General features: G+C 36.6%; 1 protein-coding gene across 1 annotated transcript in view; it reads left to right on the top strand.

The window, feature by feature from the left end:
- Nucleotides 1-27,598, top strand: part of Sntg1 (syntrophin gamma 1) — an 826,637-nt gene that overhangs the window by 128,199 nt on the left and 670,840 nt on the right. The window contains exons 3-5 of the mRNA XM_036179958.1: nt 8,354-8,477; nt 11,750-11,804; nt 25,465-25,673. The gene's annotated coding sequence lies outside the window, so the exon portion shown is untranslated. The remainder of the gene's footprint in view (nt 1-8,353; nt 8,478-11,749; nt 11,805-25,464; nt 25,674-27,598) is intronic.

Here is a 27,598-nt window from a genome sequence, read left to right on the forward strand (position 1 = left end):
AGACACTAGATAGACAGACAGATAATAGAAAAAGGTAGATACACAGAAGATAAGATCTAGATTTCTGAAATAGTGCCTATAGATGGAGACCAAAGGTTTAGAAGTGTTGAACATGAGAAGGCATTGAAGTCATCTAGCCAAACATCTTACCTAGGCTGAGACTTCTTTTCATTTTGAAGCTGTTTGTTTACTATGACTAAGGCAAAGAAAATGAAAATGAACACAGTGTACATTGTAATGATCAAATTAGGTAAATGACATACTTCATACAGTGGCCCATGCAATAGGATAAATAATGAGGAGGTTCTCACTTCAAAAATGCCTTCTGTAACTAAGTTCCATTGCTATGTGATTTTGTCAGGACTAAAGAGATAAAGGTTTTATACAGTATAATAGAGATAGCAATATTGGCAAGGTTCTGACTCTAGTCTTAATATCAATTGTTTGCCTGATGTTGTTCCCATGGGCAGCCAGGCTGCCAAGGCTTTGACTTCAATTCTGGTAGGAATCATTTGCATGATATTGGACAGTTCAACACATTTCTGAAATAAGAGGAATCATGGAAAGCTTCATTCAAAGACCAAAGTATCCATGCTGTGGGTGCCACAGGATATTTGTTGTAGTGGCATTAACTTACCACTCCAGGGAAAAATAAATCAGCATCCTGGGGTTCTAATAACTGCAGATATGAATGCTGAAATTTATATAATATGTATTTTCATTAAATGGTTTCTTTCATGTATTTGGTCTCTAATATATAAAAATGTAAAAAAAGTTTTTTTTTTTTAAAAATACATAAAACAAAGAGTTAGTATCTTCTTAAAATATAAATCTCAATTTTAATTTGGCATAGTAAACAGATGATTTAACACACAAAATCTCTTTGAGGTCCTTCAATTTTTAGGATATAGATGGATGCTGAGGCCAGAGGTTTAAGAATCACATGGATGTGACATATTCCTTAGCCTACTTAGGCTGTTAGTAGTTTCAGTAAAGCTTTATGCAATCGCCAGTCAGATCTCTCATATCACTCATTAAGTTTATTTCTGGGCACTGGAAAATATTCTGATGCCATTATAAATGCCATATTTAAACTTGTGTTTTAAACATTGTTCAGTAAATGAATACAAATAAAAAATACATAAAAACAAAAACAAAAAACCTTTTTTTCCCTTACAGATCTTGAATAAAACAACTCACTCCATTTAATCTTGAAGTTTACGTTAACTGAAGTAGAGAATTCCTCTTCTGTTCTAAACCTGTTGTGGTTCTACAATCATCTTGGTCTGTTTTCAGATTCTTATGACTACTTCAATATTTTACATTGCTATCTGGCATTTGTATGAAAATCACCTGATAGTTTCAAGCTAATAGTTTCCCAAGGGCAGTAGGCATCCCAGAGATGCATTTTTTTAATTGAACTCCTACATATGCATTAAATAAGTAGTGCTCTTTCTAGAAAGAAAAGTTCGATAGTCATGATCAAACTCATGACAGAGCAAATATCAAAGATCACTTAAATTTATGACAATAATAAATTTTCATTAAACAAATTCAATTAAATAGTTAAAATTAACATAATCCATATACACAAGTATCAAAAGTCAGAATCACAAGTTTTCTTTGGTTTGAGTTTGGGTTTTTTTGTTTGTTTGTTTTTGTTTGTTTGGTTTTTGAGATGGGGTTTCTCTGTAGCTTTGGAGGCTGTCCTGGAACTCGCTTTGTAGACCAGGCTGTCCTTGAACTCACAGAGATCCACCTGCCTCTGCCTCCCGAATGCTGGGATTACAGGCGTGTGCCATCACCACCCGAGCTGAGTTTGGGTTTTTATGTAAGCAGTTGGAATGCCTTTTTATTTTCAGAATTGATTTTTTTCAAGTGCATGTTGTTTTGAATTTTGTTTTATATATGATTTTGTTGATGTTTTTATTTGCTCTTTATTTTATGTAAAATAAGTTGCTTTACTAAGCAGAGTGTTATCTTTATATCATAATTTTCATAACAATTTACCCTTGCTAGTTTGTGTGTGTGTGTGTGTGTGTGTGCACGTGCGTGTGTGCATGCATGTGCGTGCAGATGCATTCATGCATGTGTGTTTATTTAGAATTGATTCTTTGTTCCAAAGAAACTTGGAGTTTCATTTATTTTAGAATAAGGACTTTGTATTTAATTTACTAAACCCACAGCTTTTCTTCATTATAACATTTATAGGCATTTCTTAGACTATCACATACTGCTAAAAACAGTTCATGATAAGTTCCTAAATCTAGTATTTTTAGTTAGAATACCAAATAATGGATTCTACTATCACACTCTCTCACATAGTCAATGTTGGGTTTTGCTCATGTTCACAGTTTTCCTTCTTTCCCCCATTTACTACTGAACTTGTATTCTATACATATGTATAGTCAAAATCATGAGGATATTTTCTATTACTTTCTAAGTGACTATTATACCTCTATGCTATATGAACAGCCCCTGGTTTCATTCAGCAAGATGGGCTCTCACCATACAGCACAGGCTGGACCCCAGCTCTCCATCTTCTTGCCTCTGAAATGCTGGGATTATAAATGTGTTTAATTGCTTTTTCTTGGCTTTCTTTAAGGGATTTATTGATTTCTTCCAATTTTTGGTTTGTCTTTCCCACAATTTCTTTATGTGAATTATTTATTTCTTCTTTAAAGGCTTCTATTATCTTCTTAAATTCATTTTTAAGGTCTATTTCTTCTATTTCTTCTGTGTTGGGATGTTCAGGTCTCGCTGATGTAGAACCACTAGGTTCTGATGGTGCCATATTTGTCTTTATGTTGCTGACTGTATTTTTACACTGATGTCTACCCATTGCTTTCTCCACTTGGTGCAATGGTATCTGTGTCTGAGGGAGTCTCCCTTGGTCCAATTGATACACTTGGTCCAATAGGAGCTCTTGGTCTAATTGGAGCTCTTGGTCTAATTGGGGCTGATGGACTCTATGTCTCAGGGAGCAGCTGTTAGTTCAACTGGCACTGGCAAGCTCTGTCTCAGGGAGTAGGTGCAGTCTTGGTAGGAGGGTGGGTCGTGGGAGAGACGGGGCTTAGCCCACCTATACTATACTTCCTGACTGGCTACTGGCCAATCTGTGTTTTATTTATCAATCAAACAGAGCAACACATTCACAGCACACAGAAATCCTCAGTACTACCTGTCTGCATGAGACTTGCCTGCTGGCCTGAAACTGGGACTGCAATGGGTGGTGTTGTGGTGGCACAGGATTGTGCCCCTGGGCCAAAATCCTAGAGGCTGGGATACTGAGCTATGAGGACAAAGACTCACCTCTTAGTCCAATCATCACTGACAGGCTCTGTCTCAGGGAGCAGTTGCAGTCTCCTCAAATTCTTAATAAGCTGTGAATCCTGTGAGCTGTAATAGTGCCCTGTGTGGCAAGATATTCCCATGAGTGCAATAATGCAGTGGATATTAAGTGGTAATTAACTGCCTTATAATGAGATTTAAGACCTGCTCCACATGCATGCCATTGTAAATATGGTTAAGAACCTGTGGTTGAGGAGCTCACGGTCTCCATGAGTGACCCTACTGGAACTGTTTACTAAATGGATATAATAATAAACTGGTCCCTAAATTTGTGTATTTATACCTATGGATAGTACAACTCTGACTTCATCAGAAAAATTTATTTGAGCAGGGGACAGTACTTAAGCCAAAATCTCACAGCTGTTAAAGGCATACAGAATAAATGACTAAAGGGTGCTTAGAAACAAATAGGACATCAATGTAAAACTCCTTCAGCAAGGCTCCTGGACCATTTTGAAGAAGGAAATGGAAAGGGTGTCAAATCTAGAGGGTGAGAAGAACCAGAATGAAGCAGTGTCTTCTGAAATAAACTGGAACTTGGCACTCAGAAAATTACAGCAACCATCATTGTCTGTATTTTTAAAGAATGAAGCCAGTCAACACTTTGGCACAGTGAGGGAAGAATTCCATGTGTTCCTACCCCTCATTAGGTGCTGTGGCTACCTGATGTCTTCTTGAGGAGGGAGATTCAGTTTTCTTTAATGATGGGCTCTGGTAGATAGACTAAACTTGAGAGGATAGCATTACACTAAAAATATATATGGATAGTACAATTGGAGTAAATTAGTTTTCTAAAATGGACATTAAGTTGGAGGGGTAGGGAAGCAGGACAATATTGGGGAGAGGAATTAAGGAAAGGAAGTAGGGGATGAGTATGATCAAAATACATTGTATTGAATTCTTAAAAAATTATAAAAAATATTTTAAGTGGAGTCAAGGATTGTTATTTCATATTTATGGAGCATATTTTTTAAATTATTATTTATAATGTTTTATTAAATTAAAAAGTGAAAAAAATTGTTTTAGAGATTTTGTTAAGGATAAATATAAAATTTTATATCAATTTATTAATGATACTGACTCTTAATGACACTAAAACTTTGGTTCAGTTTTTACAGTTTATACTTTTTAAAAAACTATCCATCTATTTTCACTTCTCCAGTTTATGAGCATTAATTTAATATTTTCCATTATTACATTATTTATCAGCTCTATATCCATTGTAATTAACACTGTTTCATTTCTGATTTTGGTCATTTGTGACATTTCTTTATTCTTGTCAGCTTTGTTAATAGTTAAGTTTTTTACTTTGTAATTAATTCTTGTGATTTATCTCATTATTTTCCTGCTCTCAGTTGCATCTATTTCCCATCCTTGTTATTTCATGTGCTATGTATAATTTTCATTTTATTTGTTTACTTTTTATTTGTAACCTTTATGTTTGGAACTTAAACTATTAATTTGAGACCTTTCTTCACTCTAATGTAATCAGTATTATAGCTGGAAGTTTTCCTGTTCCCCAACCTGCTGGTGGTCAGGACAAGTCTTTGCCATTGGAGTCCCTCAAGTAAACACACAGAGGCTTGTATTAATTATAACTGCTTGGCCACTAGCTCAGTCTTATTACTGACTATCTCTTACACTTAAATTAATCCATAATTTTTATCTATAAACATAGATACATAACTTGGTACCTTTTCTCAATTCTGCCTTGTCCTCTTGCTCCCACTGTGTCTGGCTGGTGAATCCCGACTTAGCCCTTCTTCTTCCCAGAATTCTCTTCATCTGCTTGCCTCACCTATAGTTCCTGACTGACTACTGGTCAATCAGCATTTTATTTATCAACCAATCAGAGCAACACATTCCCAGCATACAGAACGACATTCCACAGCACTTCCCCTTTTCTGTCTAATCAAAAAGGAAGGTTTCAACTTTAACATAGTAAAATTACATGTAACAAAACAGTTATCAAGCAAAAATTACAATTACACTACATAGTCTATTTGTAATTGACAAAATTAAAGACAATATTCTATCATCTATTCTATATTGTGAGTCTAAAGCTTCATATTTAATTTATCTTTTACCAAAACCAAAGAAAATTATAGCTAGCTAGTCTTCAACTATATCAAGACCTCAGAAGGCTATAGTATTATCTAAGTAAACAGGAAATGTATTGTAAGCACTTCCAAAATTCTGAAAATGACAGAGATAGCTGCCTATGTGGACAGTCATCCAATGTTTCTCTGCAGTGTTAGGGCATCCATCTTCAGCCTATAGGCTTAGAGTCTCTTAGTCACTTCTCTCTGTATCCTATAGAATATCTGGCAGTCTCCTCTGTGAACCAGGAACTGGAAGAATCATCTTGCCTTGCAAAGTTCAGTGGTCACCTTTCTATGGGCCTTTCATGTCCAGTTGATACAACATTTTGTCAAGTAGTCCAGGCAAGAACAGTTTCTTTTCCAAATGGCTAACCTTTTCCATGAAGATGATAAACTTCATATGGAGTGTCTTTGGTGCCCATCATCTTCCTTGATGTAATTGGTGCTGCCTGTAGCAGAAGTGTCTCATTGTCCAGAAAAGTCTAAATTTTTAAAACATTTTGAATGCCATATTCTGGTAGGTCTTTGAAGTGTTTGGAGATTAACTACCTAACTGAATTATATCTCTCTCGCTATACATACTTGGAAAATTTAACATGACTATAAGTTTGACTATCATAGAAGACTAATTATTTATCTGTATTTCATAATTATCCAGTATAATTTAAATGAATTACTTAAACAAGAGTAGAAATATACATAAAGTATAACAAAATTAACTTTAAATTTGTTTCAATGAATTTTAGTTAAATTCATAGCATTGTAAAATATTTTTAAACAACTTGTTGCTCTTGAAAAGTAGATTCAATAATCTACTGTTTCATCCTATTATATCTATATCCTATATTTCTATATCCTATTCCCCTTTCTTCTTTTAGAAGACTATTGACTATGGCTAATAACAATGTGTAATCAATCTCTAACAAAGACAAATATTCATAACCCATTTTTTGGGAATGTGGGTGCAGTGTTCTAGGCTACTTCCTGCTGTTAGGGGGTACTGGTAGACTTATGGGGATCCTGAGAAAATTAAGAATTATGGTCAAGTCCTGAGTGGAATAATCTGTGATGCTGTATTCTCTGAGCCAGTTGACTTGGAACTGTTCTTGACATTGGATCATCTGGGCTATGGTGTCATCGAACAGGGGGGTCTTGGCTGGTCAAACTATATTAGCCTGTATGTTTTTTATACATTAAACCGTTTAGAGATTTATTTCATCTGAATCTGTTTCATTGTGAATCTTTGCTTTAAACTGCAGTATTACTAGGATTGAAATGGCAGCTTTGACTGCTGGCTCCACTCACCTCAGCTTTTCCAACATGGCAGAACTACATTTCCACCAGGTCTGGGGGAACCATGCTCACTGCTGACTTTGTGAAGCAGTGGGTCTATGCTCCCATCCAGCAGTGCATAGCCCCCAAACCTTTTCTTTCTTTCCTTTTTTTTTCTCTTTCTGTACTATCAAAGGCTAAATCCACCACACACCACGCTGTGTGGTTTGGAGTTGCCTCTGTGTACTGCAGCAGGAAATCACCATACTGCAGGTCAAGCCCATATGCCATGAACCTACCATACTGTAGCTCAAGTTGGTATGCCACCGTGTCTCTGTACCTTGGCATCTCTATATTTTGAACCACATGAGATGTGAAGTAGAAAGCTATTTTTGGCTCAATTTTTACATGTTTAGAAACCCTTTTGCACTCTTTTATACCTTATGGACATTCAAGAACCCCACTTTTGTACTTCCTTTTGAATAGAAAGAAAAGGGGAAATTATGGGTGATGTCATTCTGTAAGCTGTGAATATGTGTTGCTCTGAGTGGCTGATAAATAAAGCTGTTTGGCCAATGCTGAGGCACAATGGGGTTATATGGGAAATTCTAACTAGAAAGGAGAAAGGTGAAAAGCAGAACAGAGGAGACGCTGTCAGCCACTGCCATGAGAAGCAAGATGTAAAGATACCAGTAAACCAGGAGCTATGTGGAAAAGTATAGATTTATAGAAATGGGTTAATTTAAGATGTAAGAGCTAGCTAGTGAAAACTTTGAGCCATTAGACCATGCAGTTTGTAATTAATATAAGCCTCTGTGTGCTCATTTGGGTCTGAGCAGCTGCGAGACCATGGGACTGTGGGAGCCAGGCCAAACCAAGAAAACTTCAGCTACACAATATATTTTACTTCACTTTTGCATTAATTTTTATTTGCTTTTCAATATTATTTATTACATTTTTTCTTTTTCATTTGTATGTTTTCAATGAATTTTTTTCTGGCAGAGACTTTTGGTATATGTTTTATGGCTTTGGCTATGTATTTCATTAGCGAAACTATCATGTTCTTTTATGAAGTTGTTGTAAATGTAATTGTATTCTGTTGAAATGACATTCTAAAATGTCATTATGCATATTGTAGTATTGCACATTCTCTGTTTTGTGCTAATGGTTTATTATTTGCTGCCTATTTTGTTTTTATTTTATATTATGAAAATGATGTTATACAGAAAGAAAATAGAACCTGTTTTTTTTTTTTTTGTTTGTTTGTTTTTATTCAAGTTCAATATGGATAAACCAGTAACACATTTGGCTCAGTAATTGCTTTTGAACTTACCTTCACTGGTGCTCAACACTGTTTTGCAAAGGAGATGTGGGCCTTGAAAATAAAGAGCATGGGAGCTGGACATTTCCATTTATTACCTACTAGAGAACAATTACTAAAGCTGAGTCTCTTTGAAGTTGTCAAGAAACACAGCATGAGTCTTGACCATCCAATTGTCATTTGGTATTTGCAGCAAATTGGATTTGGGAAAAATGCTTAGTAAGTTGGTTCTTCTTGAGCCAAATGAAAACTAAACAAACAAAAATAATCTTCATTTTAAACTCTTTCCTTCTTTTATTCTGCTTAGAAAGACCAAATCATCTTTATATCAGTTTGCAATGCTTGATGGAAAGTTGGTTGTATGTTTATGATGAGCAGATAGACCAAAAGGAGGCTACTGAATACTTCCCAGAGCCAAACTTCCACCAAAAGTAAGTCTATGATCACTGATTGGTGGTCTGCTCTTATCCAAATTTATTAGAGCTTTCTTATTCCCAGTCAATCTGCCACATCTCAGAAGTTTCTCAGAAAAACTGAGGAGAAATTCTGAAAACTTCAAGACCTATAGCCACAAAATGGTCAGTTAAAAGGTCCCATTTTTTTCTCTACAATGCATGTTACACAACCCTTACTTCAGAAACTGAACAAATGGTGACTTGAAGTTTTGCTTCATCTACCACATTCACTGGACCTTTTACCCACTAACAAACTCTTCTTCAAGCATCTTGAAAACTTTCAGAAGCAAAAGCTTTCACAACCAGGGCATTACAGATGATAAGTTTCTAAAGTCTCTATCCTAAAATTGGATTTTCACACTTCAGGAGGGCACATATGTATTATCAATAGAGGAATTTATTAAATGTATTATTTTTGTTTTTATTGAAGAAGTTGATTGTGTCATTTACTTGTATTGTTTTATTAAATTAAACTCAGGAGTCAGATATTGAATAAAAGCCTGAAGTAAAAAACTTTTATGGCTAGTTTCAGTCACCTAGTTCTTCAGCATGCTCAATCAGTAAAGCAAGAGACTCTTAATCTCAGGATCATGGGTTCATACCCCAAATTGGACACCAGATGTAGCATGAATCTTAATTGATCTTAATAAAACCCTGGAGCCAGATATCAGAGTAAATGCTGAAAGATCAAAGAGACACACACACACACACAAAAAGAAGCCATAGCTACCTCTCACCTTGCCAACTCCTCAATCAGAAAATACTGAGCTCTTTTCTCCATCTTCTTATATTCCTTTTCTCTGCCCAGACATATCACTTCCTGTCTCAACCTCCCTAGTGCTGGGATTAAAGGTGTTTGTCACCACTGCCCGGACTCTATGGCTAAGTAGTGGCTGGCTTTGTCCTCTGCTCTTCAGGCAAACTTAATTTATTAGAGCATAAACAAAATATCACCATAGTTAGTCAATAACTCCACCCCCTTGTTTAAAATTAAACTTTATTGTCAGTCTTTGAGTGTCAGTGCAAACAAACATCCTACTTTTTTTTGTAAAGAAAAGGGAAATGTTTTAACTCTAGAAGAGTAAAACTATATACAATAAGAAAAAGATCAGATATTGTCTAAATAAAAAGGAAAGTTTTTAACTTTAACAAAGTAAAACAATAAGAACAGTTCAAATAAAAATTACACTCACAATGTCCAGTCAATTTGTATTTGGCAAATTTTATCTATCATATCTTGATGAGTCCAAAGTTTTGCATATAATTCACTTTCTATTTTAATTTGTATTACCAACCTAAGAACATCTTTTTTAGGATTTCAGTTGATTGGAAAGTCACCCAGAGTTCCTCTGTAATGTTGGGGCATTCATTAAAACCAAATGAATCCAAGCAAAACAAAACCCCAAAAAGCATAAAGTTGAATGGGTAGGAACAAGGTAGCAGAACAGTGGATCTCGGAGTAGATGGGGAAGAGAAAGTGAACAGAAACCATAAAAAGTGTTTTGAAAGTTAAAAATAATATTTTCAATAAAAACACAATGACAACACTAACAATAAGAGGTTTAAGTTTCTTTACATTACTCTACATTTGTGTTTTTTCAATGACGATAGTAATTGAAAGATTTTTTAATTTTCAAATGATTGAAGTTCATTAAGCAAGTATCTGTTTATTAATAGTCTGGCTCACTGTGACAAGAATGTAGAAGCTGTGTGACCATCTATTTTAAAAAGATTTGAAATTTTAGCAGAAGTTTTTAATTGCATGGTTTTTGTATATCTGAATGGGTGACTTTCTGTGGTTAAACCTGTCTAACTAAGTACCTATCTACTCCTGAATTCTAGCACTTGCTGATCTATTGAAAAACCCCAAGTACAAGTAAAAAGCAGAAAGAAAATCGTGAATTCATGTAGAAAGATTCACTGGAAAAGTGGGAAACTGGAATTTGTTTATAATGTGGTGCATGTAGTGAATGGATTGTTCATGCCATTTATTTGCATGTCTAGTTTATAAAGACAGAGTCACTTTTGTCAGCTACGTCCAATTTGTACACTTTTCATTTTCCTTCAGATAAGCCTTCTCAAGAAAAATTCTCAGAGCCATCATACTTGCATTCAATACTGTTCCTTTCTTTCTTTCTTTCCTTTGTCTTTTGTTATGTTTCAATGCTAGTCATTTGAAAGATGCTTCACAGAACTAAAAGCATTCTTAGTTTACATATACATGATCTTCACCAGTTTGTTTCAAAATCCAAATAAATAGCATTGCTTTAAAAATACAACTATTATTTTACACACTATTTAATTTCCAATTGCTTCCAAACCTAATTTAACTTTAAATTTACCTTAAGCCATAAAGTAAATGAGATTAAAGGGAAGAGAATTGAAGTTCTAAGTCTCTCTATTTTGATGCAGAATCTGATTTTGAATAGTCTTGTTTACTTTGCTCAGTGTGAATGTAAACATTTTCTGAAACTATCCTCCCAGCCCTTAAATTTTATTAAACCTTTTAAATATCTTTAACAATTTGAAGTTTGTCTTCATTTGACTCTTTTTTAAAAGGCATTTATAAAAAAAACTTGACTCTAGTGCTTTAAAATTTCCTTAGTGGCAATCTGCACATGACTAACTTTCTCTTTCTCTCAGAGCTCAAGAATTTGCACCTTGAGTTTATTGCATGGGTCACCATGCAATCTTGTACAGGTTCACTAACAATGTAGTTATTGATGACCTTAATCTGCACAATATTCAGAGTCCTCATATACCATTAACAGTCAGAAACACCAGCCCATGGGGTTGCACAAGGCAAGGTCTGAATCTCAAGCTTGTTAGCTGGAATCCCTCCAGAAATAATCGTCTTCTTCCCACATATTATGGCTATGCACAACTAAATATTCCTGTCATGAAACATAAGACAATTTACATACAAAACCAAGTGGAACTAAATCTTGGGGTTTTGTGTGACCAAAAGTTCAAAGTGTTGACAAAGGAAATAAAGGATTCAAAGAAACATAAAATGCTCAGTCATATTCCCAGGTACATTGTCTACTTGAGAGTATTTCTGTACACCAGTCACAGGTTTGATACAATTTGCACTGTGGTCTTCATGGGGCTAATGAGTAGCATACAGAGATGTTCCATCTCATTCTTTTGTTATGGCCTAGCAGCAGCTGATGTCTGTTGCATAACCGCCACCTCCCTCCATCACAGATTCTCTTGACACTTGACTTTCAGCTTTTTCTCTTTAACAGGTACTGGAAGCCCAGACCAGAGCAGTCACAGTCTTGAGCAGGAGATTCCTTGCAAGTACGTCTTAGCAATTTAATACAGAGCAATTCTGAGGACTTGTCTGTGGTTGTCAATCTAGTGCCCAGATGCTCAGAACCTACCTCTCTCAGATAGAACAGTTTCTGGTCTCTTGCTTCTTAATTATCTTTTTCCAGAAGCACAGACACTTCTTAACATGCTCTATACTACTTCATCATTTTTGATAGCTGCACTCTGTCCTAGAAACGTCTGATCATTTTTAAGTAGGTTCTCTGCAGTGTATATAGAAACTGAAACTTGATAAGCCATGATGAGCAGCTTAGAAGTGAGTACTCTGCTTGTGAAAGGCTGGCTTTTGTTAATGGTTATTGGCCCCTTCCCTCACTCCTGCTTGCCTTTCCTGAATGTATCCATAACATTCTGTTAGTTAATAAATGGTGTTTAAATTTGTTCATTTTATAAAACCTTTGCTATTTTTCATGTTACAAAATCATAGTTATTGACAAAATAGAAATTAGAGCACATACCTTATTTACCTATAGCATAAAATTTAACTTTTTCTTCCAATTGTTACCATGGCGTATAAGGTTTTATCCATACTTTCCTTCAAGCATCATTTTTTTTTGGGTAACTTCTTAAGTTTTTTTCTTTATTATTATGTGTTTTAAATTTTATACATCAGCCATGGGTTCCCCTGTCCTCCCCACTCCCGCACCCACCCGTACCTTCCCCACAGCCCCTCCCATCCATTCCTATGTCCTCCAGGATCAAGGCACCCCTGGGGATTCATTTAAACCTGGTGGATTCAGTACAGGCAGGTCCTGTCACCTCCTTCCACATTGAGCAAAGTATCCCTGTGTAAGCCCAAGGTTTCAAACAGCCAGCTCATGCACTAAGAACAGGTCCTGGTCCCACAGCCTGGGTGCCTCCCAAACAGATCAAGCTATTCAATTGTCTCACTTATCCAGAGGGCCTGATCCAGTTGGGGGCTCCACAGCCTTTGGTTCATAATTCATGTGCTTCCATTCATTTGGCTATTTGTGCCTGTGCTTTTTACAATCTTGGATTCAACAATTCACGCTCTTGACAGTTGGACACCTGGAGCTCCACCTGGGTCAAGGCTGAGGATCTCTGCATCCACATCCATCAGTTATTGGATGAGAGTTCCAAGATGACTGTTAGGGTGGTTAGTCATCTGATCACCAGACTAGGTCAGATCAGGCTTTCTCTCGACCATTGCCAGCAGTCTACAGAGGATATATCCTTGTGGATTTCTGGGGACCTCTCAGAACTCAGCCTATTACTATTCTCATGTGGTCTTCATTTATCATGGTCTGTTATTCCTTGTTCTCCCTTTCTGTTCTTGATCCAGCTGGGATCTCCTGTTCCCCTAAGCTTTCTTTCCGTCAAATCTTGCCCTTCATTACTCCCCCTGTCATCCAGGTTGTTCATGTAGATCTCATCCATTTCTCTGTCATTGGGTGATCCTTGGGTCTTTCCTAGGGTCCTGTTGTCTAGGTAGCATCCCTGGAGTTGTGTAGCAGTCTAGTCATCTTTGTTTTACATCTAGTATCCTCCTGTGAGTGAGTACATACCATGTTTGTCCTTCAAGTCTGGGTTACCACATTCAGGATGATTTTTTTTAGATCCATCCATTTGCCTGCAAACCTCATGATGTCATTGCTTTTCTCTGCTGAGTAGTACTCCATTGTGTATATGTACCATATTTTCTTTATACATTCTTCAGGTGAAGGACATCTAGGTTGTTTCCAGGTTCTGGCAATTACAAAAAAAGCTGATACAAACATAGCTGAGCAAATGCCCTTGTGGTATGATTGAGCATTGCTTGGATATATGCCCAAGAGTGCTATAGCTGGGTCTTGGGGGAGATGGATTCCCAATTTTCTAAGGAAGCCCCATATTGATTTCCAAAGTGGCTGTACAAGCTGGCATTCCCACCAGCAGTGGAGTAGAGTTCCCTTTGTTCCACATCCTCTCCAGCATAAGCTGTGTTCTGTGCTTTTGATCTTAGCCATTCTGACAGGTGTAAGGTGGTATCTCAGAGTCATTTTGATTTGCATTTCCCAGATAATTAGGGATGTTGAGCAATTCCTTAAATGTCTTTCAGCCATTTGAACTTCCTCTGTGGAGAATTCTCTGTTTAGTTCTATAGCCCATTTCTTAATTGGACTGTTGGGCATTTTGATGTCTAATTTCTTGAGTTCTTTATATATTCTGGATATCAGCCCTCTGTCAGATGTGGGGTTGGTGAAGACCTTTTCCCATTCTGTAGGCTGTCGCTTTGTCTTGTTGACCATATCCTTTGCTCTACAAAAGCTTCTCAGTTTCAACAGGTCCCATTGATTGATTGTTTCTCTCAGTGTCTGTGCTGCTGGTGTTATATTTAGAAAGTGATCTCCAGTGCCAATGTGTTCAAGAGTACTTCCTACTTTCTCTAATATCAGGTTCAGAGTAGCTGGATTTATGTTGAGGTCTTTGATCCACTTGGATTTAAGTTTTGTGCATGGTGACAGATATGGATCTATTTGCAGCCTTCTACACATGAAATCCAGTTATGCTTGCACAATTTGTTGAAGATACTTTCTTTTTTCCATTGTACATTTTTAGCTTCTTTGTCAAAAATTATATGTTCATAGGTGTTTAGGTTAATGTCAGGGTCTTCAATTTGATTCCATTGGTCGACACGTCACTTTTTATGCCAGTACCAAGCTGTTTTTATTACAGTAGCTCTATAGTAGAGCTTGAGGACAGGGATTGTGATGCCTCCAGAAGTTGTTTTATTGTACAGGATTCTTTTGGCTATCCTGGGTTTTTTGTTTTTCCATATGAAGTTGAGTATTATTCTTTCCAGATCTGTGAAGTATTGTGTTGGTAATTCGATGGGAATTGCGTTGAATCTGTAGATTGCTTTTGGTAAGATCACCATTTTTACTATGTTAATCCTGCCTATCCATGAGCATGGGAGATCTTTCCATTTTCTGACATCTTCTTCAATTTCTGTTTTCAGGGACTTAAAGTTCTTGTCATAAGGGCCTTCACATGCTTAGTTAGTGTACCCCAAGGTATTTTATATCATTTGTGTCTATTGTAAAGGGTGATGTATCTCTGATTTTTTTCTCAGCCTGTTTGTCTAATGTATAAAGAAGGGCTACTGACTTTTTTGAGTTGATCTTGTATCCTGCAATGTTGCAGAATGTTTTTGTTACCTGTATCAGTGCCTTGGTTGAATTTTTGGGGTCACTCATGTATACTAACATGTCATCTGCAAATAGGGAGAGCTTGACTTCTTCTTTTCCAATTTGTATCCCATTAATCTCCTTATGTTGTCTTATAGCTCTGGCTAGAACTTCAAGTACTATATTGAATAAGTATGGGGAGAGGGGACAGCCTTGCCTTGTTTCTGATTTTAGTGTTATTGCTTTGAGTTTCTCTCCATTTAATTTGGTGTTGGCTGTTGGCTTGCTGTAGATTGCCTTTATTATGTTTAGGTATGTTCCCTGTATTCCTGATCACTCCAAGACCTTTATCATGAAGGGGTGTTGGATTTTGTCAAATGTCTTTTCTGCATCTAGTGAGATGATCATATGGTTTTTTCTTTGAGTTTGTTTATATGGTGTATTACATTGATGGACTTTTGTATGTTGAACCACCCTTGCATCCCTGGGATGAAGCCTACTTGATCATGGTGGATAATTGTTTTGATGTGTTCTTGGAGTCTGTTTGCCAGAATTTTATTGAATATTTTTGCATCAATGTTTATCAGGGAGATCAGTCTGTAGTTCTCTTTCTTTGTTGCATCTTTGTTTGGTTTAGGAATCAGGGTAATTTTGGTAACATACCTTCTGCTTCTATTGTGTGTAACAATTTAAAGAGTATTGGTATTAAGTCTTCTTTGAAGATCTGGTAGAATTCTGCAGTGAAACCATCAGGTCCAGGGCTTTTTTTGGTTGGGAGACTTTTAATGACTGATTCTATTTCCTTAGGGGTTATTGGACTATTTAAATAGTTTATCTTGTCTTGATTTAACTTAGGTATGTGGTACCCATCCAGAAAATTAGCCATTTCTTTTAGATTTTCCCGTTTTGTGGAGTAAAAGTTTTTAAAGTATGACCTGATGATTCTCTGGATTTCTTCATTGTCTGTTATGTCCCCCTTTTCATTTCTGATTTTGTTCATTTGGATTCTCTCTCTGTGTCTTTTGGTTAGTTTGGATAAGTGTTTGTCTATCTTGTTGATCTTTTCAAAGAACCAACTCTTTGTTTCATTAATCCTTCGTATTGTTCTCTTTATTTCTATTTTATTGATTTCAGCTCTCAATTTGATAATTTCCTGATATCTGTTCCTCCTGGGAGACTTTGCTTCTTCCTGTTCAAGGGCTTTCAGGTGTGCTGTCAAGTCACTACGGTGAGATTTCTCCAGCTTCTTTATGTGGGCATTCAGTGCTGTGAATTTTCCTCTTAGCACTGCTTTCATAGTATCCCATAAATTTGGGTATGTGGTGTGTTCATTTTCATTGATCTCTAGGAAGTCTTTAATTTCTTTCTTTATTTCTTCCTTCACCCATTGGTGATTCAGTTGAGCATTATTTAGTTCCCATGAGATTGTAGGATTTATATACTTTTTTCTTTGTTGAAATCTAACTTTAAACCATTGTGGTCTGATAGAACACAGGAGGTTATTCCAATTGTTTTGTATCTGTTGAGATTTGCTTTGTGGCCAAGTATGTGTTCGATTTTAGAGAAGGTTCCATGGGGTGCTGAGAAAAACGTATATTCTTTTTTGTTTGGGTGGAATGTTATGTAGATATCGATTAAGTCCATTTTAGTCATAATATCAGTTAAATCCATTATTTCTCTGTTAAGTTTCAATTTGGCCGGTCTGTCCAGAGGTGTAACTGGAGTGTTGAAGTCTCCCACTATTAATGTGTGGGGTTTTATATGTGATTTAAGCTTTAGTAATGTTTCTTTTACATATGTGGGTGCCCTTGTGTTTGTGGCATAAATGTTTGGAATTGAAACTTCATCTTGGTGGATCCTTCCTGAGATGAGTATGTAATGTCCTTCATCATCTCTTTTGATTGATTTTAGTTTGAAATCTATTTGTTTGGATATTAGGATGGCTACACCAGCTTGCTTCTTAAGACCATTTGATTGGAAAGTCTTTTCCCAGCTTTTTATTCTTAGCAGGTGTCTGTCTTTGAATTTGAGGTGTGTTTCTTGTATGGAGCAGAAAGATGGGTCCTGTTTTCGTATCCATTCTGTTAGTCCGTGTCTTTTTATAGGTGAATTAAGTCCATTGATATTAATGGATGTTAATGACCAGTGATTGTTCGTTCCTGTGGTTATTTTTATTTTTTGGTGGTAGTTTGTGTGTGCTTCTCTTCTTTGGGGTTTACTGCTGTGGTGTTATCTATTGCCTGTGTTTTCATGGGTGTATCTGCCTTCCTTAGGTTGGAATTTTCCTTCTTGTGCTTTCTGTAGGGCTGGGTTTGTGGATAAGTATTGTTTAAATCTGGTTCTGTCTTGGAAGGTCTTGTTCACTCCATCTATGATGATTGAAAGTTTTGCTGGGTATATTAGTCTAGGCTGGCATCCATGGTCTCTTAGTGTCTGCATTATATCTGTCCAGGTCCTTCTGGCTTTCAAAAATCTCCATTGAGAAACCGGGTGTTATTCTGATGGGTTTGACTTTATAAGTCACTTGGCCTTTTTCCTTTGCTGCCCTTAATATTCTTTCTTTATTCTGTACATTTAGTTGTTTAATTATTATGTGGTTAGGGAACCTTTTGTGGTGTCTAGTCTGTTTGGTGTTCTATAAGCTTCTTGTATATTCATAGGCATTTCCTTCTTTAAGTTGGCCAAGTTTTCTTCTATGATCTTGTTAAATATATTTTCTGTGCCTTTGGGTTGGTTTTCTTCTCCTTCCTCTATCCTTATTATTTGTAGGTTTGGTCTTTTCATGGTGTCCCAAATTTCTTGGACATTTTGGGTCATGACTTTGTTGGTTTTAGTGTTTTCTTTGACTGATAAATCTATTTCTTCTACTGTCTCTTCTGCACCAGAGATCCTCTCTTCCATCTCTTGCATTCTGTTGGTAATACTTGTATCTGAAGTTCCTGTTTGTTTACTCAGATTTTCTAATTCCAACATTCCTTCTGCTAGTGTCTTTTTCATTTTTTCTATTTCCCTCTTCTGGTCTTGGATTGTTTCCCTTGCTTTTTCATGATTTTCATTCAAGGATTTATTGTTTTCTTTTGCTTTAATTGTCCTTTCCTCTTGTTTTTTATAGCGTTCTTCCCATTTTTTGTTTGTCTGTTCCTCTACTTTATTTTTGATTCCTTCTATATAAGGCTCTAGCCTCTTCATGATGTTACTTATAAGGTTGTTTTCTTCTTCTTCTTCCATTCTGTGATGTTCAGGTCTAGCTGTTTGCGAAGGGCTAGGGTCTGGTGATGCTGTATTGCTCTTTATTTTGTTGTATGTGCTTCTGCCTTGACGCCTGCCCATCTTCTCTTGTGTTTGTTCTTGGTCTCATCAGTGTACTTGGTCCAGAGTGAGTTGACAGATTTAAGGGGCCTCTCTCTAGTCCAGATGGAAGCTCTGGGCTAGATGGGAGCGCTGGTGCAGATGAGAGTGCTGGCCAGATAGCAGCTGGGGGGCTGGACTGTAAGTCTTGGGAAATCCCTGGGGTCTCCTTATTTTGTCCAGATTAGAGCTCTTCTTGTCCAGATGGGTGTTCCTCTGGTCTCTGGTCCAGATGGGAGTTCCAGGGCAGGATGGAAGCCTGGGGCTGGTCTCTGATTCTCAGGAAATGGCTGGGGTCTCCAGCAGATGTGTGTGGGGGCAGGGTGTGGAAACTGCAATGTCTGCCTGCAGTCTTGGAAAAGGGGAGCCTTCCATCAGGGCCCGCCAATTGGCAGGAACCTGGGGCCAAGTTGGTCTGGTCCTCCTGGAGTGGCCTTTGTCCAGTGGTGGGACCCAGGCGCAGTTGCCTCTCTGACTGTAACCCAGGCACTCACCTCTGGTCCAGATGGGCCAAGTATCATTTTTGAGAGGAAACCTTTCATGGAATATATAGGGAATGTTTGGAAATCAGATTCCAATAAAAGAAACAAAGGCCTGCCTACCTTTAGAACAGACAATAACCTCAATACTGCTGGGAATAACTTATAGCAGTTCAGAAGAGCCAACCCTGACACAGCATCCTCACTGAGTTCTCAGGCTAATGGAACCACATTATTATTAAAACTGAGGATCACCACCCAAATCTTCGGACATATTTGACTACTTATCCTCATTAAGTTGTTAAAAAAAAAAAGAGCCAAATTAATAGTGGAAAGAAGATAAAATTTACATAATGTTATCGTGTTGATCTGAAGAACAGAGAGATGCAACAAATACCTCAAGTTCATTATGTGGTCCTAAAGTGAGGTCAAATTTTGAATATAGGACCAAAGATTTACATGTATACACAGTTCCAGCCAAAGTTCAATCACACCCACCATTGATTCATTGCTATTCTGGCTTAAGTGTCTTTTAGAAGGTGATATGACAAGTTGTAAAAACTGTTTGAAAACTGCTTCTGGAAGACAATCTCATCCTCTGCCTGGTGCTCTTTTCTTCTCCCTGCAAGGGATTCTTGGGGGAAATACCATTTTTAGGGTCTATTGTTTTAATAATCTGATAATCAGATTGGAAGACACAATTATTTCTTTAGAATATTTTCATTTATGCCAGATCAGTTGTACATACTGTGGTACTATTTCAGCCACAAATTCTACAAATATTATATATTAAGCCCCCCAAGATATAAATCTCCTTTTTCTACTTTATGCTATTAATTTGGCTCTTTTTATTGACTTACTGAGTGGCCAGATATTACTGTGTCCATAGTTAATTGTGAAACATTTACCACAAGGATTTGCAGGAAATCAATAAAATTAATTCAGTCTCTACTTATTTTCCACACACTATAAATTGTTATGAGACTATGTTTACTATAGAAAATACTGTACAAAATGAAACACTGTTAAATTTCCATATCAAAACCAAATTCTTGTATTGCTGTATTTGTTAAAGTTAAAATCTTTCCTTTGGCTTCCCTGAAAAGTCAGGATCAGTCATCAGCCTTCAAGAGGCCAATTAAACAAAAACTAGGGGTTGGGGATTTAGCTCAGTGATAGAGTGCTTGCCTTGCAAGTGCAAGGCCCTGGGTTCGATCCTCAGCTCCAAAAAACAAAAAAACACAAAGAAAAACAAAAGAACTAGTAGTGAAAGCTGAGATTTTTGTTATGTTAAGTTAAAGTAGAAGTCAGGTGTCTCTTGTATCCATCTTTTTGGTGCTGGCATGAGTTTTATGGTTAAATAGAAGACAAGCACTATGAATAATTAAGCAGTACTCATCAGTGTGGTACAGCCAATCCTATTTCTATCATTGTATAGGCTCTGTTATCTTCTGAAAGGTAATCTCATAAATTGTAAGAGTTGTGTGATATCTCTTTGCAAGAAATAAGCTTGCCATCTGACTGTCATTAAGCTTTAATCTTCTCCCTTTCCAGCATAAAATATCTGAAGAACATTCCAAAGTCTTGGGTCCCATTGTTCTGTCCCTTAGCTATCTAATCATGATGGGCACAAGCATCTCTTTAGAATATCTTCATGCCTACCAAAGCAGGTACAATTATGAGCATCTCCAAAATATGCAATTATGTATGATGTTTAGTTTTGTTTTGCTTTTCCTTTTTATATGGAAAGACATAGTCTCATTTAACAAAAAAGCCTCTCTTTCATTTGGTAAGCCCACTCTGTGTGCTTTCTCCTCCTTACTTCTTTCTGTGGTTCTCTGGCAAACACCTGGTATGGCCTTGTCTGTCCCTTATCGCTGCCATGCTATGTACTCCATGTCCTAATTATTGAGTAATCAACTGGATTCCTTGTTGATCTGCTCAAGATTCTCCATTCAAAGCTGGGATAAAAATAACCTACCTCCTCCTGTAAGTCCTCACTGGAGCAGCTTTAGTCTCTCCCACATACATTCCCACATGACAGCATGCACATACCGGGGGGGGGGGGGAATGGAGGGACAGAAGGACAGAGGGACAGAGGGATGGAGGGAGAAAAAGAAATAAATTGTTTCAGCATCTGATTTCCTGACATCATGTGTAGCTAGAAAGCAGGTATCTGTTTTCCATCTTATCAACTTTTTCCCTCTGGTTGATGAGCACAAAGCTGAATCCTAGTAAATGGTCCAAAATACAAAAAAATACCTGATAATGTTTGGCAAAATCATGAACAGTTAGTAGATATGTTTGTAAAAGTGTATGTACTACAACAGTTAATGTTTCATTCAAGTCTTTCTTTTGATAAAAATGTGAGAATATAAAAATAGATATTGATCCTGATGCCATGATAAATGAAGACCACATGATAACAGGAAGAAGCAAAGTGCTAGAGAGGTCTCCAGAAATCCACAATGGTACAGCCACTGTAGACTACTGGCAATGGTCAAGAGAAAGCCTGATCTGACCTAGTCTGGTGATCAGATGGCCAAACACGCTAACAGTCGTGCTGGAACTCTCATCCAATAACTGATGGAAGTGGAGGCAGAGATCCTCGGCCAGGCTCCAGGACTCCAATTGTTGAGAAAGAGGAGGGACTGTAAGAGTGTGAATTGTTGAGACCAAGATTGGAGAAAGCACAGGGACAAATAGCCAAACTAATGGAAACACATGAACTATGAACCAAAAGCTGTGGAGCCCCCAACTGGATCAGGCCCTCTGGATAAGAGAGACAATTGAATAGCCTGAACTGTTTGGGAGGCACCCAGGCAGTGGGACCTGGACCTGTCCTTAGTGCATGAGCTGGTGGTTTGGAACCTTGGGCTTACACAGAGACACTTTGCTCAGCCTGGAAGGAGGGGACTAGACCTGCCAGTACTGAATCCACCAGGTTTAAATGAATCCCCAGGGCAGTCTTGGTCCTGGAGGATATGGGAATGGAGTGGAGGGCCTGGAGGGAGGTAGGGGCAGGGGTGGGAGTGGGGAGGACAGGGGAACCCATGGCTGATATGTATAATTAAAACACAAATATAATAAAAAATAAAATAAAATAAAATATTAGATGTTGATAACCTGAAACCACATCTGTGTTGATGATTCTGCACACATTCAGTCTTAACTAGAAATTTCATGATTATATAGAAGAAATTCTACTAGATGAGAACCAAAATGATCACACAGTAGTACTTTATGAAAGGCCCATGATGTGATTGCCAGGTTTCATGTCTCTGAACATTGGTTTGGACAGAAGCATGTAGATAGTAAAAGTAAAGGGGAGAATTTATTAAGGAAGAGAAATACTTCCAAGGTTAGAAATGGACCAGGTCTGTGGAAAAATCATCCTCCAGAAGTTATGGGAACTTTTCTCTGATCAGGGCCCTTTAGATATTGTGGATTTTGTGTGTGTGTGTGTGTGTGTGTGTGTGCATGCTTTATTTTCTTACATACAGTACACAGTGAAAGAGACAGAGGGCTCCAGTATTCCTCTATTATTGGTGTTTTCATATCTTTTATTTTGTTTAACAGCCTTTATAACTCTGTGTTGGCTCAAAACCCTTATTATTAACAGATAAAATCTTTGTGGTTTGTTTACACCAAAGACTAACACAAACCCAAAAGCTAAGAATGTCATCTGATAGAATCTGAAAACTGCTTTGATTGAAACTTACCTTCTGACATCCCCAAAATGTATTGATTTGTGACATTGTTATTTTTTGACAATAAACATTCATATGATTTTTTTTTACAGTGGAACATGTAATTCATAGTACTCTAAATCTATGTTCCTCTGGCCATGGTCTATGTTTGGCCCATAATAAATCATTGCTTGCCCACTTTAAGCTAGAACTATATTTTGTATCAACATGAGAATAGTCAAAAGCCACTTTTAGAAATTCCTGGGTGGATTCTTTTTTCCTGTCACTTCAGGAGTTGAGATGAGAAAACAAAATCACTCTTTTGCTTTTGTTCTGTTCATCTATAAACAAATGACAACAAAAACCCACTTCTTTTGTTGCTCTAATTTTTTTATATTTTGGAAACTTCATTGAAAATGAATCATGCACTCAAACATAAAAGCATTTATAACTTTCTTGTAAGCAAGTACAACCATGAGCTCAATTCATTTTTTTTTCTATTACTAATAGCACCTCTAAATCAGACAACTACACATATATGCAGCCACAAATGACTAGTTATCTAAACTACATTATGCAAATAACTTTGAATATTCTAGGCAGGTTATATTGTTATATAATGAGCTACATTTCCAGGTTGCTGATTAAAATGCTCATCTAGTGAAGTTGTGGGTCATAAATTTAGGCAGGATATTGGTTATTTAATTCTTCTGTCCTTCATTTTGTTAATTACAATAAAAAATATGACAAATTGGTGGCTGGCTATAAGTGTACTACAGCTTTGCTTTCATGTTTGTGGGTCTACTAGAAAACTGGGAGTCTGTCTCTCTGTCTTTCTCTGTGTCTCTGTGTTAATTTGTTTCTCTGTCTCTTTCTGTTTCCATCTCTCTCTCTTCTCATTGGAAATCTGGACTTTCCCGACTGTTTTATTTTTATTTTTTGCATAGAATATCATAACTGTAAGAGGATATCCCTTGAGAGAGATTACAAGTGGAAGCCAACTGTGTAGTCACTTTTATTACACATTATTTTATCACTCATGATTGATTGGCTCCATTAATTTTGGAAAGGAGACACATGTGTAGGTGGCATGACATGTTGCTGGAAACAGCTACTTACTTCATATGGTATCTAGGATGCAAGAAGAAGATGGCTATTGTGACACACTATCCCAACAAGGATTTACCAACAAAAATGTCTCCCTCCAAATAGATACTATATCCTAAAGATTAAAACAGCACTCCTAGATAGACTAGGGACTAATCCTGGAACACATGGCTTTTAGAGATCATTTCACATGCATACCATAGCAATCATGAGTATACTCTGATTATATCTTAGAGATGCCTCAAATAGATGTTACTAACCTTATATTGGACACTAGGAGAAAGATAAAATATTCTATCTTGTAGAAAGCAGAGATTCTACAGAATATACTTGTATCTTTAGCTGAGGGGATGTCTGAGAAAGTGAGCTTTATTTCCTGTTCCTTATTTAAAAAAAAAGAGATGTGATAAATTGAGGCTCAAACCTCTAGAAAGAAAGAAGATGAGTTGAGAAGTTCTTGGCACAGCGATAAATTTGCCATGTATGTAGGAACAATTTCAAACTTGTGATTGGACTGTGTTCTTTTAAAGAGATTACATGTGTGAGTCTGGAGTTGAATCAATAGCTTTATGATAAATTAGGAATGGAGACATAATTATCTGAAGAAGAGTGGCTATTTAGTTTGTTGAACTCCAGAGAATTGCAGTGTGGAACAACACAGTTGTGAGAATTTTAAACAAATAAAAATACTTTTGGCCTAGCTGAGAGATATACAAATTTAGGGTTAAATAAAGAAAAATAATTTTAGGGCCATGTCACACATGTGGAAGTCTGGATCAATGGGACCTCCAGAGTTTAGAAATACAAGACCACTATCCTAATGGATCAATAATTGGTGAGTGAAAAGAAACAAATTGTTATTGTGAAGCCTTGAAATCTAGAATTTTAACTATGAGATATTTATTAGATTTTTCTCAATTCCTAATTGGAATATCAACTCTGTACCAGCTCCACCTTTCTATTTCAGAAGCAAATTCCTTGTCTAATCCTACAAGATCACTGACAGAAAATTTGTCTAGATTAAAGTATATTCCAAGTAACACTCAAAACTGATTAAAAGATGCTTGACCAAATTTTATTTTATATTTTATCAGTTCAGTACATTGGGTGAGTTTGGAGAGACATTTAGACTGGTTGACAATAGTTTTTATCTAGGAGATCATGAATTTTGTCAAGCTATGGGTGGCCATTCTCTAAAAAATAATTAAAACCTTAACTCTGCTATGTTTGGCTTGTAGAATTTAGAAAAATAAAACGCATATCTCATTCCACTCTCCACATCTGCTACTCTATAATACCTCTCTGTGCCTGTACCTTCACATGGATCTTTCTCTCTTAAAGACAGAAAAGCTAGTTGTATTGGATTAATACTCAAGCTAACAGTCTGATATGTGATATTAACTTAGTTCCACATTCAAGATCCTATTTCAAATAAGAAAAAGTTTTAAATACCATGGGTTGGACTTTAACATATCTTTTTGTGGACTTCCTTATAAATATTATATTATGTCTATATATGGGACAGAGTTTACTGGCCTAGTAGGTTGAGGCTTGTTAGGAGAGAACAAGTGCCCGGTAAGAATCTCTTGCCTGCTCTTTCTCCATCATAAGCTGATCTCATCTCCCAGGAAAATGTCCTCTGGATGACTGATATCACAATGCCAGCTGTGCATCACCACATCATGGTACCTTAGGTCCTAAGCACAGAGCACAAACTGAATAGTGCTCTAACCCCATAACCTTGCATCACCCTCAGACTCAATAAAAAAATAAGGCATTAATATTCTGTCTTTATCCCATTGTCACTGCTATAAACATTTTAGCTTCTGTTCTGGGATTTGATGTTTTTTTGTTTTTTTGTTTTTTTTTTTTTGAAAAGGATTGTAGAAACAGATCTCTCTGGACTGAACTGCTAATTCTTCAGAAAGTTATACTTGAGTACTGTAAAGATTCTCAGCTGTCTGTCTGAATTATCACTAATTGCTCATCTATGAAGACTCCTTGGTCCACTACAGCTGGGCCAATGTCCCTGAAACTTCTGGTCATGAAGCTGGCCTCAACCAGGGCATGTCCTAGTCAGCAATACAGGTAAACTGCATTAGATCACCTGGTAATTAACCTATATAAAACAGAAAATTCTCTGGGATAATTGAATTTTGTGTCTTAATGCATTTAAATATTATCAGTGTTGAACATTAAAAATATGGCTTCAATGAAAATGACTATTCAAGTGTCTCTAAAGTTTAGAGTCCAGTGTGTGTATATGTTTGTGTGTGTGTGTGTGTGTGTGTGTGTGTATATGTGCGTGTGTGTGTGTGTGTCTGTGTGTGTGTGTGTGTGTTTACTGAAAGGATGAAAAGATTTCCCTTTCTTCATGAAGTTGTCATGACACATTTGGCAAAACTCATCTGAAACTGATGGAAAGAACATTGTTGAAGTCAATTCTGATTACAGATTTTCAGTTATACAAGAGGCCACAGTCTCCACTTCTGACAGCAACAGCAAACTTAAAGACTGGGGATATGCCTTCCATATTTATTCTCCTCAATACTGCTTTCAGGTGCTATTTCTTTGAATTCACATATAAGTTTTTAATCCCCAGTGTCAATGTCTGTGGTGAGTTTGGTTTAGGGTAGAAACTATATTGTTTTGAAGGGGCAGTTGCTGAGGAATGCACTGAGCAATACTTCATCAGCAGAAGAACATTTGGTATTCATTTCAGTTTCTCTTAATTTGTCTCAGCAGTGTTTTGTGTATTTTAGTGTACACATAGTACATTTAATTTCCTGATACTTTGTAATTTTGTTGCTATGATGAAAGATTGTTCTTCTACCCTCCTACTTTAATACTCATCTCTGTTATTTGCAAAAACAATTTATATTTATGGTGCCCTATGAAACTAAGACGTTACTAACAATATTTATGGTAGTTTTATTGTGAATTCCATGACATTTTCTATATTCTTGTGTCACACTAGCAAGTTAATAGTCATGAAATGTCCTATTATTTCTTAATTTTAAATACTCATTTGATATGGATGAAACTGTTTCTTGTCTCTCACACCTGTACCATTTTCAATCCTTTTGTGTTTGATCCTTAATCTGTTTATGTTCATTGATATAAACTGTGTTTCTCCTTGATGATATCTAATTACATCTTGCTTTACTGGTGGCAGCATCCAGTCTGTGAATAGGATCACTGATCCACTCAAACTTAATGTTGCTTTTAACATGTTTAAGTAACATGCTTGTTACTTTACAAAACTGAAACCCTATTTTCCCCCTAGTACCTCTGTTTCTTAATTTCTGCCTCATTTTCTACTAAGTCAGCACTTTCAATGTGTCATTTTAATTTCTCTGCTTATAACTTGCATATGTTATTTTGACTTGTTTTCTTTAATGTCTGTGGAGAACTGACAAATATTTCTATAAAGAGAATGATAGTATAGAGTTTAAACATTGGAGCATGTGCTCATTTTTCCACTAATCAACTCTATGGCTGGGATGGAATGGGTCTCTAAAGAAGATAAAAACAAGCCCTGCTACCTCTTACTGGTAAAATTTTCAAACAGGTTGCAGATCAGCTTGTTCTAAGAACCATGGCTTTCTTAAATGAGGAGTTACAATCTACTGCTGAATCATAATGGCTTAATTTGGGTTACATATATAAGCTATGCTTTGATATGGCTGTTTTTTCTTCCACCTTATTTGGGCTAATACTGTTATATGTGTTATATCTATATAATGTAAACTCCAAATACGGGATTATAAGTGTTGGCTTATACAAAATTATGTACTTTAAACAAGTTAATGAAAATATGAGAAAATATTTTACACTTAATTTATATCAAAGAGCAAGTGTATTCTGATTAACTTTCACCCATATGGTTTGTTTTAGAATTTTTTATGTTTGCTAGTAACAATTTTTTTTTTTTTTTTGCTTCTTAGACTTTGTTGGTTTTCTTGATTATAAAATTCTTCACCTGTGACTATTTTCTGCTGCTAATTTAGGAG

This window comes from Onychomys torridus, chromosome 2 (assembly GCF_903995425.1).
Source record: "Onychomys torridus chromosome 2, mOncTor1.1, whole genome shotgun sequence".
NCBI lineage: Eukaryota > Metazoa > Chordata > Mammalia > Rodentia > Cricetidae > Onychomys > Onychomys torridus.